Source organism: Prionailurus viverrinus, chromosome B4 (assembly GCF_022837055.1).
Source record: "Prionailurus viverrinus isolate Anna chromosome B4, UM_Priviv_1.0, whole genome shotgun sequence".
Taxonomy (NCBI): Eukaryota; Metazoa; Chordata; class Mammalia; order Carnivora; family Felidae; genus Prionailurus; species Prionailurus viverrinus.
The window spans coordinates 98,880,227-98,894,520 of NC_062567.1; the positions used below are offsets into that span (position 1 = coordinate 98,880,227).

The following is a 14,294-nucleotide window of genomic DNA, read 5'->3' on the forward strand; positions in this document are numbered from 1 at the left end:
AAATGAGAACTAAGTTATGCCTAGGATTTGGAACACAGCTGGGTCTTAGTTTTTTTGAGTCTTTCATTGGTTCATTCATTTATCCAACAGATTTTTCCTGAATTCATCATAGGTACACACTTCTGCAGGATACAAACGTGACTTAGATGCATATTCTTATATAAAGGAACTTCCAATTCAAAATGAGAGAAACAGTATGTACACATATAGTCAAAAGTGCCACAGGTCAGAAGTTAAATGTTATGAAACTATCATTAGGTGTATTATTTTAATGACTGTCCTTATTTTGTCTTTAGGGACTGCCATGGATAAGGCACTATAGATAAGAGGTCTATGCTTCCTGCCCCCAATTTTTCACCTTTTACTGATTCCTCAACCCACTGTGGTCTGACATTCACCCTCACCAACCCATAAGAAATGTTCTTTACAAACATCACCAATGACCTCCTAATGCTAAAACCTTCAGTAGATCTTCACTCTTCAAGCAACTTGATGTTCATATCTTCACTTCTTCCTTTATTTTCTGCTCGGTCAGTAGTTACAAGATGGACAAACCTTTCCATCAATAAACTGGTTTCACCCTCAGCTTCCAAATTGGGCCTGTCCTAGTTTTCCCCCCTGGCTTACTGACTTCTTTTTTCTAGCTCTCTCCACTGGTTCTTCTCCCTAGGTCTGAGATGACAATGAAAGTGTCTCCCCAGTTTTTATCTTGGCATCCTTTCCTCCTCTCTACTCTTTCCTGCTCCCCTTTCCTTGGAAAACCTCACACATGAACACAGCTTCTTCTATCCGCTTTATGCTGTGGACTTCCAGATTTCTACCTTTAGTAGTAACATTTTTGTGTATTCTCTATTTCTAAATTTCCCAGTGAGTACAATCTCCTAGATAATTCTCAGGCATCCCAAACTCTTAGTTTTAAAATTAAACTCATTAAATTCTTTCTATCTGTACTCCCCATCTGCCCCAATCTGCTCCAATCCTATCTCCCTTATCTCCAAATGATTCTACCATAGTGACAGCAATGGTTAAGCCAGAAAGCTAGGAGTCATACTTCCTTTGTTCTGCTTGACTCTTGTCAAATCGTTAATATCATCTGAACCCACCACATCTTCGTCTACAGAGTTAATCATGGCCCTCGTTATATTTCACTTAAACTTTTGAAATAGCTCCGAGTGAGTCTTTTTATTTCTTAGCTTCTCCTCCAACCTGCCCTTCACACTGGTAGCAGAATTATCTGTGAGAAATTTCAAATAGTTGAAGTGGCTGCCAAGTGGTTACCTATGTCCCTATGTCCTGGTGTTTTTTTCCAGAACAATATAGATCAATAAGGAGGGAAGAATAAAACTATACCAAAACAACACCTTCAGCATAATTTACAGAGAATAATAAACTTATTTATAATAAGTAAATTCTAAGAAAGCCAAAACAGTAAATCCAAGTTGAGATTTCTAACACTGCCATTCAGTACCTCCTACCCCAAGGCCTTGCGGTAAGCAAAGGAGGCCATGAACCCTTATGGAGGGAGAAGATGGGAACTAGAGTTAGCCTAGAGTTGATCCAAAGCTACTGCGGGAAATATCAATTCCCCCTAGGAGGTCTGAAAATACTAAACTTTTGCCCAATAGATCCGAGTGTAGTCCACAGGAAGGAGTTTGAACATTTGTGAGATTTTGGGGGGCAGTCTTTGAAAGGTATAGCTTCTGGGGAGAAAAAGGCAAAAGGGAAGGTAGAAGTGCCACTTGGCGATTAAGTGGTGTCTTAGTTTGTTCAGGCTGCTATGACAAAATCCCATAAACTGGGTGGCTTATACACAACAGACATTTCATGTTTATCGTTCCGGAGACTGGAAATCTGAGCTCAGAGGGACAGCATGGTTGGGTTAGGGCCCTCTTCCAGGTCACAGACTTCTTATTTTATCCTTTCATGGTGGAAGAGGTAACATCTGTCTCTCGGGGGTCTCTTTTATAAGGGCAAGAATCCCATTCATGAGAGCTTTACCCTCATGATCTAATCACCTCCCCAAAGCACCACCTCCTAATTCCATCACTTTGGGGTTTAAGATTTTAACATTGGTATTCTGTGGGGGACACAAATATTCAGTCTAAAGCAACATGTGTAAAAATTTCCCCTCCAAAATAGCTATCTTTTTCATCAGATTTTCAGAAACATCCATCAGCCAAAACAGCTTAAGAACCTTTGCTTTTGATAGAGGTAGGGAAGGTCTGTCAAGATATGTCAGTGCCTTGGGAAAAGAACTATTAGAAAAACACCATATGTGCTTTGGAAGGAAGTGAATCAGTGGGAGCATTTATTTCAGATGGTCAGGCAAAGAATAAATATATCCACGATAATTAGACTAAAGGTTTATCAGTGAGGACTGATACTGTGTAGATTACCAGATTAAGTCTAGATTATTCTGCCTGGAGAATGATGAACAATGAGGAAATAATTTCAAGATACAAGAAAAATACTGAGAGATGATTTATTTCTGAGCTAGACTAAATGATGGAAGGCTGACAGTAGGCATCCTATATTATTATACAGAAAGTACATAATAGCATCAGCTATTGGACTATAGCCACAAGGACAGACTGGGCTATTTGTGGTATCCTACCAGGGAATGAAATTTACCCAAAAGATGAATCAAACATAGCATATTTGTTTTTGAGTTTTTGTTTATTTGTTTGACTCCATGTGGAAAGTGCTCATTAATCTACCTAATAGCAGGGTTACTATTATTTCACAACAATATTTTGTAGATACCAGAGGCTTGGCTATAGAATTTCCATATCTAGTTTCATTATTATCATCATTATTATCAGGGCTAACATTTATTTGCTCCGTGTTTCTTACTGTAATATGAAGTTAAATGCACTATCATATTTAATCCGTAACAAAAGTCCTCACGTGATATATGCTATTATATCAGTTTCGGAGAAAGGAAAACTGAGTCTGAGAATAAGTAGTTCAGTTCCCACAGGGAGTACACACCTAGGTCTGTGTTATGCTGAGACCCATTCTGCTATGTTTCTGGCAGTTTATTTCCATTTTACTTCTGAGGGAGCATTGGACAAGAGACTTAGCATTAAGAGAACTTGGCATCATCTCTTGCCTGGAAACAGTGATTCAGAATGATGTATACTCTAAAAAAGAATGAAAAACGTTGATGAGGATTTGCATCAAACCTCAAAAACATTGCAAAGTAGCACAACAGAGCAGTCCCAGGGGAAATTGCAAAGGGAGGGGGAAAGAATATGGAGACTTCGAGAAAAGGAGAGAAAGGAGGATGGAGAAAATAGAAAAAGGAGAGTCAGTGAGCAGGGACTGAAAACGTCTAAGAACAGGAACATGCTGCTTCCCCTTCGTCTCCACCCACAGAAGCACTTGTGCTGAACTGTGTGAAAATCTGTGAAGGATTGAGGAAAAACCCACATTTTATTATCATCTCTTCTAAGTTATTTATTGAGAATTATTATAGAAATCAAGAAAACCATTTCCTTTCCTATATAGTTTTCTGCAGTTTCCTAGCTTTTGGACCTTTTACTTCATAAATTTTTGTTGATTTATGAACTCTCCAAAGCATAATTGTTTAAGCATAATTTTTAACTTCTGGCTTAAACTGTTTTTCCTACATATTTTGTGTGTAACTTCTAAAAATCATTTCCTTTAATATTTAATCAGTACAAATAGAATAAAGGAATTTACATATTCCAGAATTATAGATCATTCATTCCCTTGTCAATGAGTTTTAAATAATAGAATTTTCTATCCCTGGCAATTGGCTAACAATAATAATGGCAGCTTCTGAGTGCTGACAATGTATCAAGCACTGTGCTCAGAGTTTAACATGTATTAACTCATTTAATGAGCAAATCAGCAGTACAATCCTGTGGGGAACATTGTGGTAGAGAAGGCTGGTTGCCTACAAATCTACTTTTCCTTTTCTCTTTTGCATCCAAACGTTATCTAAGTGACACAGCCCTCGCTAAAGGACTCAATTTCCAAGCCCACCTTGCACCTTCACGCACCCACAGGAATGAGTACTGACCTGTAGGGTGTGCACAGATCTGCTGTGTGAAACTTTAGGCCATTGGGAGATCCTTCTTTGTGAACCCACCCTCTACCCCCACTTCCTCTTTTTGAACTCTTTGAAATGCAGCGATGATTGCTAATGGTTCAGTAGCTAGTATGGGCCATGGTAGCCTGAGGATAGAAGCCAGTGCTGAGCATAAGTGAACAGACAGATCAAAGAATCCTGGGTTCTGGATAACTTTCTGGAGCCATTGTACCAGTTGTAAACTGCTTATATCTGTACTTCTTGTACGAGAGAGATTTAGCCATCGATGTTTAAGCCATTGTTGTTTGGGAGAGTTTTTTACATGCTGTCCCACAGGATTATTAATTGCTATGCAGGTATTGTTATCTCAGTTTTATGGAAGAAGAATCTTATAGCTTAACCATGTTATGAGGCTTTTATAGTATTTGGGTTCAAACTAGAGTCTGTTTGACTCTAGAATCCAACAATTTGCTACTAGATTAATATTGATAGTATTAATTTTATTAATAAAATTAATTTTAATGTCAATACCCACATCATGTACAATTCAACAGCATTCTTTTCAAACCAGTAATAGTACTTTATGCAGGGGTAGAGACCATAGCTAATCAAGCCAAGGTCGTGAATACCTTTCCCAAGGAAGTTGGACTTATTTCAGTAGCCACAATCTGTTGGTGCCTTTGGCTATTCCTCAGCCCATGCCACAAGCTGCTTAGTAATCACAGAGAAACCTGGATTAGGGTGTGCACAACTGCTCACCACCAGTGAGAAACAACATAGAGTACTGCCCATGAGGCACTGCATATGTGTGTGTTCAACAAAAGATATGTATTCTAGACATGTCAATCAGTTCACCTGCTGCAATCTACTCTTCTTTCTTACATATCCTCGACTGTAACCACAGCCATTTACTTCAAGACCCTCTCTGCCCTACTCCTGCTCCAGAGGCTAATTCGACTATGGCAGCACTTAATATTAGCCAAGCCCTCCGTAGATCAGGCTAAGTCAATTAGATTGTCCATTCTAACAAGAGAGACCGTAGCCTTCCTTGTAACAGCCTAATGGTTGTGTAATTTCCAGATTCGAAGTCATCTGTATTTCGTGTCTATGTAAAACTTACAAATAGCCGAAAGAAACTTCTTAGGCAGAAGAATGAAACACACATATAAAAGAAGGGGTTTAGACAACACACAGTTGTGCTAGTTGAAAGTTCATAGCACCACTTTCATGATTACCTTCCATTTATTCTCAAGATTCCAACCTCTGCTTCATTTCTCAGAAGCCTTCACTATACAGTCAAAATCAACTGAGCTTTGCATCTAATATTTCTACTCTGTACAATTTTACTACTTTTAAAGTATTTTCAATAATTGGCTAATGTCTCATTTTTCTGCTGCTTAGACAGTGCCTGGAACATAGAGGTTACTCAATATATATGTGTTAGAGACACTATGACCTGAGAGAATGAGGTAGTTCTCTTAATCCATGACGTTCTTGTCATGGTCCCAGTTAGATATAATTGTACTTTGGTTTCTATTTCTGAGTGTCCAATAAATTACAATGTTTATGATTATCATAATAACCCTACTTTCTCTTTCTGTTTTGGCTTAATATATATCTGTTTCTTGAAAACAAAGGAAATATAATTAGAGAAAATGTGTATAAAATAAATAGGCAGTTAGGTAAACAAAGAAGGGAAAGACCAAAAATTTAGAGAGTGGAAATTGCATCATGTGAAATAGTAGAGATATTTGGTTCATTCATTAATACATGTTTAAAATGAGTGTAATTATGATTCCTATGATAACATCATATCAAACTTCCATTTAACCAGCCATTAAAGAATATCCTTTGACTCCACACTATTTTTAATAAATGGTGACATTCAAATTGAAGAATGGTGTAGATTTTCTTCATTGATCTTTTTTTTTCTTATCCCAATGAGGGAGAGGTATAAGAATTAGCAGTGCCAGAAATAAGTGAAGAAAACTTATAGGAATTGATGTTTATTAGAAAGTTCACATGGGTGACTGGCATGCCCATGAGAACCTCCTGACTGAGGAAAATAATGGTTTAAAAGCCTCTGTTCAACCTAGCAAGTTAAATGTGAATTTCCGTTATATTTTGCAAATTCATTTAGATATAAATGATAAGTAATAAAAAATCATAGATCAGGGTGGCAGACAGGGAATAAACAGGTTTGTGTCTAGCACTTTGGAAGAAGAGGTTGACTAGAACAATTTAAGCTAAGAGATGCCACACCATTGCTTTTCTTGAAATCATGCTTCATAGGTAACAGATGGCACAAAATCAATAGCTGATTAGAGAATAACACTTGGCATTCTATCTTGTGGGTGGGAGGAAAAGGGTGTTTAAATTTTAAGGAAAAAACAGCTCATAAGCAAGATTGGCATACAAAGACTGAGAAGAATGCTAAAGGAAAGAATCACTTTCTTTCCATTTAATGTCCAGAAAAGAAGTGAGCAGAAATCTGTTTGTCACAGCTTAAGTCAAAATGATAATTTCCTATGGGCTTATTTCCTAGAGCTTATTGTTTAATTTCAAATTATTGGTACTACTGGGGCCACATTCCCTCTTTCCTTGGGTAAACTTACATGACCATTTCTTGATGTGATTTTATATACGGAAAAAAAAAATCAAGGACTGAGGAGACAAATGGTGCTCAAGCCCCATCAAGGGACCTTATTGTCATTTCACTAGCCATCTTGTTATACTAAATTATACGTCTTCAGGGGAAAAGTTCCATGAACTCTTGTCTGTCTTCCTCTTCTCGTCTCAGGTTATTCATGCTGAGTTTATGTAGACCCGCTCTCTCTGGTGTGTTGTGTCCCTTCCTCTTCTACCTTTCATCATTGCCAGATAGCAAATATAGAAGAGAATGTTCAGAAATAGTGATAGATGGCCTGTGGACTTGCTTGTGTGTGTGTGTGTGTGTGTGTGTGTGTGTGTGTGTAGAGAGAGACAGAGACAGAGAGAGACAGAGATTGAGTTATGGACAAGGTTTGAAGTTAGTTGATACTAAGACTAAAATTCAGCAAAACCCAGGAGTTTATATAAGAACCTTGAGTTTTTGAAGGTGTATATGGCAAATTAGCACAGACTTTATAAAGGAAATATTCGTTACCTCTGGAAAAATGCAAAATCAGATTTTCAGTCTAAGAAATGTGGCAGGCAGCCAGACATTTGTCTGTAAAAGTACAAATGAGATGTTCATCTTGAACCAAGATTGGGGAGAACAAATGGACAAGAAATACATGGGTGTGTGTTTGTCATTACTGCCATTCCGTTTTCTTCAGAAAAGCTTTTATGACAAAATTTCTAATGCTGTTAATCTTACAGGCAGAGGACCAGAATGAGGGAAGTCATTACAAGTTACTAGAGCCAGATGGGGGTCCAGGGCCAGCCCCTCTGAAGATCTTTAGCTTTTGTTGGAAGGACCAAAAACAATGTTTATCATTTTGAAGTTGAAACTGTCCTGCTTATAGGTCTTCTATTAATGGCCTCAGGTATGAGATCTGAGCCCATCTGTAGTTAAGAAAGGTAATAGAAACTCCCTAAAAGTACCTGAAGCTACATCTTAGTGTGGGATAGGTTCTAAAGTTAAATTTAAAGTGAAATTCTCATATATCCAAATTTAGGCAAAAGTAGTTTTGGATTTTTATGTCACTCAATTTAGGTTATGTTGTCCTGCAGTAATAAGGCCCCCAAATTTCAACCATTTAAACACAAAGATTTATTTCTTTTTCATGTTAGATATTGGTTAGATTTACTTGCAGGTTGATTCTATGGGTCTCCTTCATTCTGGGATTCAGATTTCAGGAACAGCTCACTTCTGGTACATGTTATTTTCATGGTAGAAGATGAAAGAGCCAAGGGGAAACCATTTGATGACTCTTTAAATTCAGTTATAAAAAATTTCACCCCTGCTTGTGTGCCACTGGCCACAGTAAGTCACATGGCCAAGGATGAAGATGATGACAGTGGGAACTATATCGCTTCCACTGGGAAAGATGTGGCAAGTCACGTGCACTGAGTGGGGGTGTGTGATGCTATTATTGGGAGTTGCAGAGAACAACAGGGAACAGAATGGAAATCTGTAGCACAAATGGGATCAACACAATCGAAGCACAATGTCCCTTTGGAAGGTGTCACTTTGGCGATATATGATGTCTTAGTATCGAGTGATGTAAGATGCCTTAGTTCCTCCATATGTGTACCTGATGAAGCAGTTGTATTTGGGGAAGTGGAGCATGAGCCTTAACACAAGAGCCACACCCACTTCTCTGGGAGAAGTGCTGGTTTTGGGGAGGCAATTGGGAACCAAGACTGACTAATTTATGGGAGATTCACCTTTCTCACTTTATATTGATTCCAGGACTAATCTCCATTGATTGGAACAGCAGCAGAAAACTTCCACACTATTGAATTTGTTTTCCTTTTCCTGTCTCCTCATTCTTGGTCCACGTTACTGCTTCTCTGTCTTACCATTTCTGAAGCCAGAAATGTGGGACTCATCTTTGCTACTTCCTTCTTCCTTATTCTTCATTTCCATCTATTTTCCTCTATAAATAAGCATTTTTATCCCTCTCCTCTCCCACTAAATTGGTGCACAGTGCCGTCATCTTCCTGGACTAAGCAAAAGTCTACTTCATGGTCTCTCTGCTTCCACTCTTAACAATCAATTCTCCACACAGCATGGAGAGAGGTTTTCTTAGGTAAATGCTGTGATAACATCTCCTTGCTTAAAACCCTCAGTGATCCCCTATCACTCTTAGAGTATGGTCTGAGCTCCTTAATGCCACCAACAAAGCCCTCCTGATTTGACCCCTCCCAGCCTCATGTCAGACTTTTCTTTGCCATTGCTTTCTCTAGCTTGGTCACAGTGGCTTTTATTCCATTTTTCAAGGTCTTTCTACTGCCTCTTTCTTCACAGTTTCACACCCAGTGTTCCCTATGGCTTGATCAAGATTTTCCTTACCCTTTCCACCTGCTGCCCCCACTTAGCTGATTTATATTAATTGAGAAAAACATAGGTTAAAAGTCAGTTCCTTAGAAAAACTTCCTTCCTTGCCAGCTACAATGCCCTTGGATAATTCTTATGATTTTCTTCTCTAGGACTTATGCAAGAAATATGCATTTAAATGATTTTTGAAACCTACTGGATATATGAGTATGGTTATTTTTTGCCATGATTTAAAATAAAATAAAAGGAGTCCCTCAAAATCTACCTTCAAACCTTTCCCCTCTTGGATATAAAGCTCTTGTATGGACTCCCCAAAGAATTTGTCCTGAATATTGCAGGTTCCTCAAAACAAATATTTACTGGATGCCCAGATATAAACTTGTATCATTATATTTATTTCAAAATAAATCTTTTAACAGAGCAGTTTAAAAACAATTAAGACATGGTAGTCAGCACAAATAATTTCTAAACAGGCATTTTCTGTTCTCCTGATAGTGCTTACGTGCTCGGGAACAGGGGAAAAATTAAAACAGATTTAACGTAGTAGCATTACAGCATCTCCTTGGCTTGTCACTGAGTTATAAAAAGGAATCTTCTGGGTACATTCTGAGTTGTCTAAGGAATCAAGTGGAAAGAGACTCTTGACTGAGAGTCTCTAGGTATATGGCTCCATTGTGTTCCTTTTCTAATCAGTAGTCACTTTTTTATAGGCTTCTTGTAAAGTATGAATTTATATCAATCAATAGTAATATAATTTATGGGAATTTTGGATATACCTACATTTTGTTTCCCAAAGCAAGAGCCCATTCATTCCTCAGGTTTAATTGCTAACAAAAACACTTTTAATAACACACACTGGAAATACGGTGTGAACTGGCATGAATTAATGCTCATACCCTCTTTCTCCACATCCCCCTCATTTTTGTTTGTTTTTAATGAAAAGAACTATCAAGAAATATTGTTCTTCACTGTTCCCGTGAATATGGGAAACAAGTTCAAAAGAAGTTCTTTCCCAACACAGAAGTAGCAATATTTCTTTTTAAAAAAATTTTTTTAAATGTTTATTTATTTTTGAGAGAGAGGGAGAGACAGAGTGTGAGCAGGGGAGGGGCAGAGAGAGAGAGAGAGAGAGACCCAGAATCAGAAGCAGGCTCTGAGCTGTCAGCACAGCCCGACGTTGAGTCTCGAACTCACGAACCACGAGATCCTGACCTGAGCCGAAGTTGGATGCTCAGCGGACTGAACCACCCAGGCGCCGCACAATTAGCAATATTTCTGAACAAACTTTTTGACTTCTGAGAAATCACTGTATACCAAGATATGACCATAAAACCAAGGTAAAGCATACCAGAAAATTACATCTTTAAGACCTGAAACTGCAAGTTCTGAAGTAGAGTTCACTGCAGGAAAGTTGACGAATTAGTCATTTTAGGACATGCCCAGCAGACACTTAGTGAAGAGGTTTCATAGCCAAACTATATTGCCATTGTATTTGAAAATTATTATCCCCAATATTTACTTCTTATGGTAAAAGACTCACAGCATATGCTTTCTTCCCCCTCAAATAGAATATTCCGCTGATTTTCTTTCTAAGTACACAAGTCAAATGTTCTTGTAACAGAAAGTGACTAAAGCCTGCGAAATCTTTAATTGGTGCTTAAATTCAAGCAGCTGTCTTTCTGCAGATAGGCTGGGCCTGGGAGAACCTGACTAATGTAATGTTCAGGCTTTGTTCAAAGCAGCCTCCCCCACTCTATCTCTGGAGCTGAGATTTGCATGTTTTCCCAAGTTAGCTTCCTCTTTTAGAAACCAAAGTGTGTGTGAGAAGCTTCTAATATAAAATGCCCATCTTGTTTCCTAAGCTGAAGTCAGTCTTGGCTGAAATATTATTGCTTGAGTTTGTACCTGTAAGCTGATGGTGGACAGGGTTTAGCCCTTAAGCCCAACAGATTTTAGAAATTTGGACGCTTACTGCTGTGTCACCCTCACTTTCACTGTAGAACAATCATAAGAAAGTGCTTCCTAGCACTTCCTTTTTTTTTTTTTTTCATTTTGACAGGCTTTCAAATTATTATGTAAACCATGCTTTTGTTGTCTTTGAGCTCTAAACCACATTGATTTAGGAAAGGGTTTCATGTAATCATAGGAATGAAAGGGGTTTATTCCATCATGCTGGCCTGAAGTGAGATTTCAAATTACTCTGCTGGACTAATAAAGTGTCGCCTGCTTTAAAGATGCTCAGGGAGCCAATTTTAACCCCTTAAACCACAGACAGGATCAGCAGTATCAGCTCCACCCGATAGCTTTTTAAAATGCAAATTACCTGACCTCTAGAATCTCCAGTGCTGGCTGCATTTGTGTTTTAACCAGTATTGTGAGTGATTCTCTTGTCTGCTTAAATTTGGGATGGATGGAGCTGCACAACAGATCAGCTATACATGGTGGATAGGTCAGAGTGTAGACTGTAGAGTTTAGATCATCTGAGTTCAAATCCTTTTTGGGGGTCTGAAGTTTTCCTATATGCACTAACATTGTATACATTGCCAAAATGTTCTGCTCTGATGGATCTTTTCTTTTTATTGAATCTTGGTAACCAAAAGGGGCAATTTTCTCCTTTGGAAAGCATTTCTTAATAAGCTGCTGCAATCAAAAGCCAAGCAAAATGAAAAGTGGCAATGAAATATAATGCATTCTAAAGTAACAGTTATTAATAAATTCTTTGCTGAGATACATGTATCTACTCTTTTAGAAAAAGAAAATCGTTTGAAAACAGGACCTATTATTTGTTAATGGCATATAACTATCAACATGATTCACAACTAGTTGGGACAAAGCAGTTAAACCACTGCAATTGATAATCACAAATTTTAGAGAGTGATTATATCTATATAATATAAAATTTGTGATCACACACACACACACACACATATATATATATATATATATATATATATATATATATATATTCATGCTGCAAGAGTATTTGTAAACTTATGGCAAGCAATGTGGTTTTGGAGAAGAAAAAATTTGACATAATTTTGGTTAACTTGGTATACTGGTGTTTGCATATGAACATTTTTTTATTTAAGTTTCAAGTGGAAAAATAAAAATAAACATATCATCTATATCTTTGCCCAAGCCACAAAGAAGAAAAACAAAAAACAAAAAAACCCAAACACAACAACATGTTAGTAGATCAAAGAACTGAGTTGTGCAATATTCCCCCATAAAAGGTGTGTGTTTGGGGGTGGGGGGGGCGGGATCCCTTAAATGAAATAAATGAAGTAAGCTTTAAATAAAGTTAGCCTGCTATGACTTGTTCCATTTTGTCACAGCACTTAAACAATTAGTTTGGAAATTTTTGAATCAGAACCACATAAATTCTGACTGTAGGTCAGGTAATACTCAGAATATAGATACCATGTAAACAGTGAGGGCATTTCTCTTCTCACTGATGTTGCTCTAGCACCTAGGACAGCGTCTGGCACAGAATGGAATTACAACAAATATTTGTTGAAAAATGAATGAAAAATCTGTCCCTGTTTTCTTTTTAAAAATAGAAAATCGTCATTTGCCACATTTCAGATTTCCTGCATCATTCCCAATCTCTGTAATTCTAGTTTTTAATATTTATAATATTTCAAGGGCATGCACACAAAAGCATACAGTATGAACATCAGTGGGCTTACCGTCAAGATGATGAAATAAAACATTACAGATATTTTTGAAATTGAACTAACCACTGGGTTGAATGTTTTTTTTAATCTAATTCATCTTTTAAAAATATTTTTACCAAATAATATGAACACATAAACATATATAAGTTATTTGGTTTGATTTGAATGTTTTATAATTTTATATAATTTGCATCAAATTATACAGGCCTCAGGCAACTTCGTTTTATTTTCTCTCTTTCAACATTGTATTTGTGAGATTTATCTGTGTTTATAAGATGGCTCTACTTTATTAATTTTTACAACTATGTGCTATCCCATTGTTTGGGTACTCCAAATATGCTTCTCCTCTGATAGATTGGACTTCAGTTTTCTGCTGTTATAAACAATGCTGAAAAAACATTCTTGTCTCTGTATTCCAATGATAAGTGTGTGAAGGTTTCACAGGCATTTTTAAATTTATATTATTGCTAAATTACTCTCCAAATAAATTGCACCAATCCATACCTCTATGAGCACTACGTAAATGTCTCTACTCTCTTAAAAACTTGTATAATCTTCAGGTGGCTTAAAATTCACTAAACCCTTTTTAAATTTTTATTTCGCATTTTCAGAAAAACTGAGTAACCCTTAATTTACTTATTGAACATTGTGGATTTCCCATCTTTATTGTCTGTCCATATTATATGCTCAGTTCTCTATTTTATCTTCATTTTCTCATTAATTTGAAAGTTTTAAAAACATTTTTTGGTAATAATGCATTATCAGATGAATCATTGCGTATGCTTTCCCCTGTACTGTTGTCATTTCCATTTCTTACAGTGTCTTGGATGTGCAGAGACTTATCATTGTTAATGTAATCCAATTTATTAGTCTTTTACTTTATTCCTTCTGCTTTTTGCTTCCTGTTTACTCAAAAGCTTGAAAAATGTTTTGTCTTTTATCAGAAACATTGCAGGGGCGCCTGGGTGTCTCAGTTGGTTAAGTACCCAACTCTTGATCTCAGCTCAGGTCTTCATCTTAGGGACATGAGTTAAGCTCCATGTTGGGCTCCATGCTGGGCATGAAGCCCACTTTAAAAGACAAAAAGCAAATAAACAAAAACTGAGGCACCTGGATGGCTCAGTCAGTTAAGCATCTGACTTTGGCTTAGATCATGATCTCATGGTTTGGGAGTTCGAGCCCTGCATTGAGCTGTCTGCTGTCAGCACAGAGCCCACTTTGGATCCTCTGTCCCCCAATCTCTTCATCTCCGTCCCTTACTTATACTCTCCTTCTCAAAAATAAACAAACATTTTTAAAAATTAAAAAAAACAAAAAGAAACATTTCAGTGTTTTACTTTATACAATTAAATATTCTATTTTAAAGCTATATTCCTATACAGTATGTAGGAATATAATTACTACTTTTTCCTTACGGATGAATTATTGTGTCAAGATCATAACACATCCTTGGCTCACTACTTACTAATGACACTTCTACCATTTATAATTTGTGAAAATATGAATACATGTTTCTAGACTATTCTGTTGGTTTTCATTTAGCCATATCCCTACAACAATGGCACATTGGCTTAAT

General features: G+C 37.1%; 1 pseudogene; it reads left to right on the top strand.

The window, feature by feature from the left end:
• The first annotated feature begins 7,928 nt into the window (after positions 1–7,928).
• Positions 7,929–14,294, top strand: part of LOC125170660 (peroxiredoxin-2-like) — a 30,415-nt pseudogene continuing 24,049 nt past the window's right edge.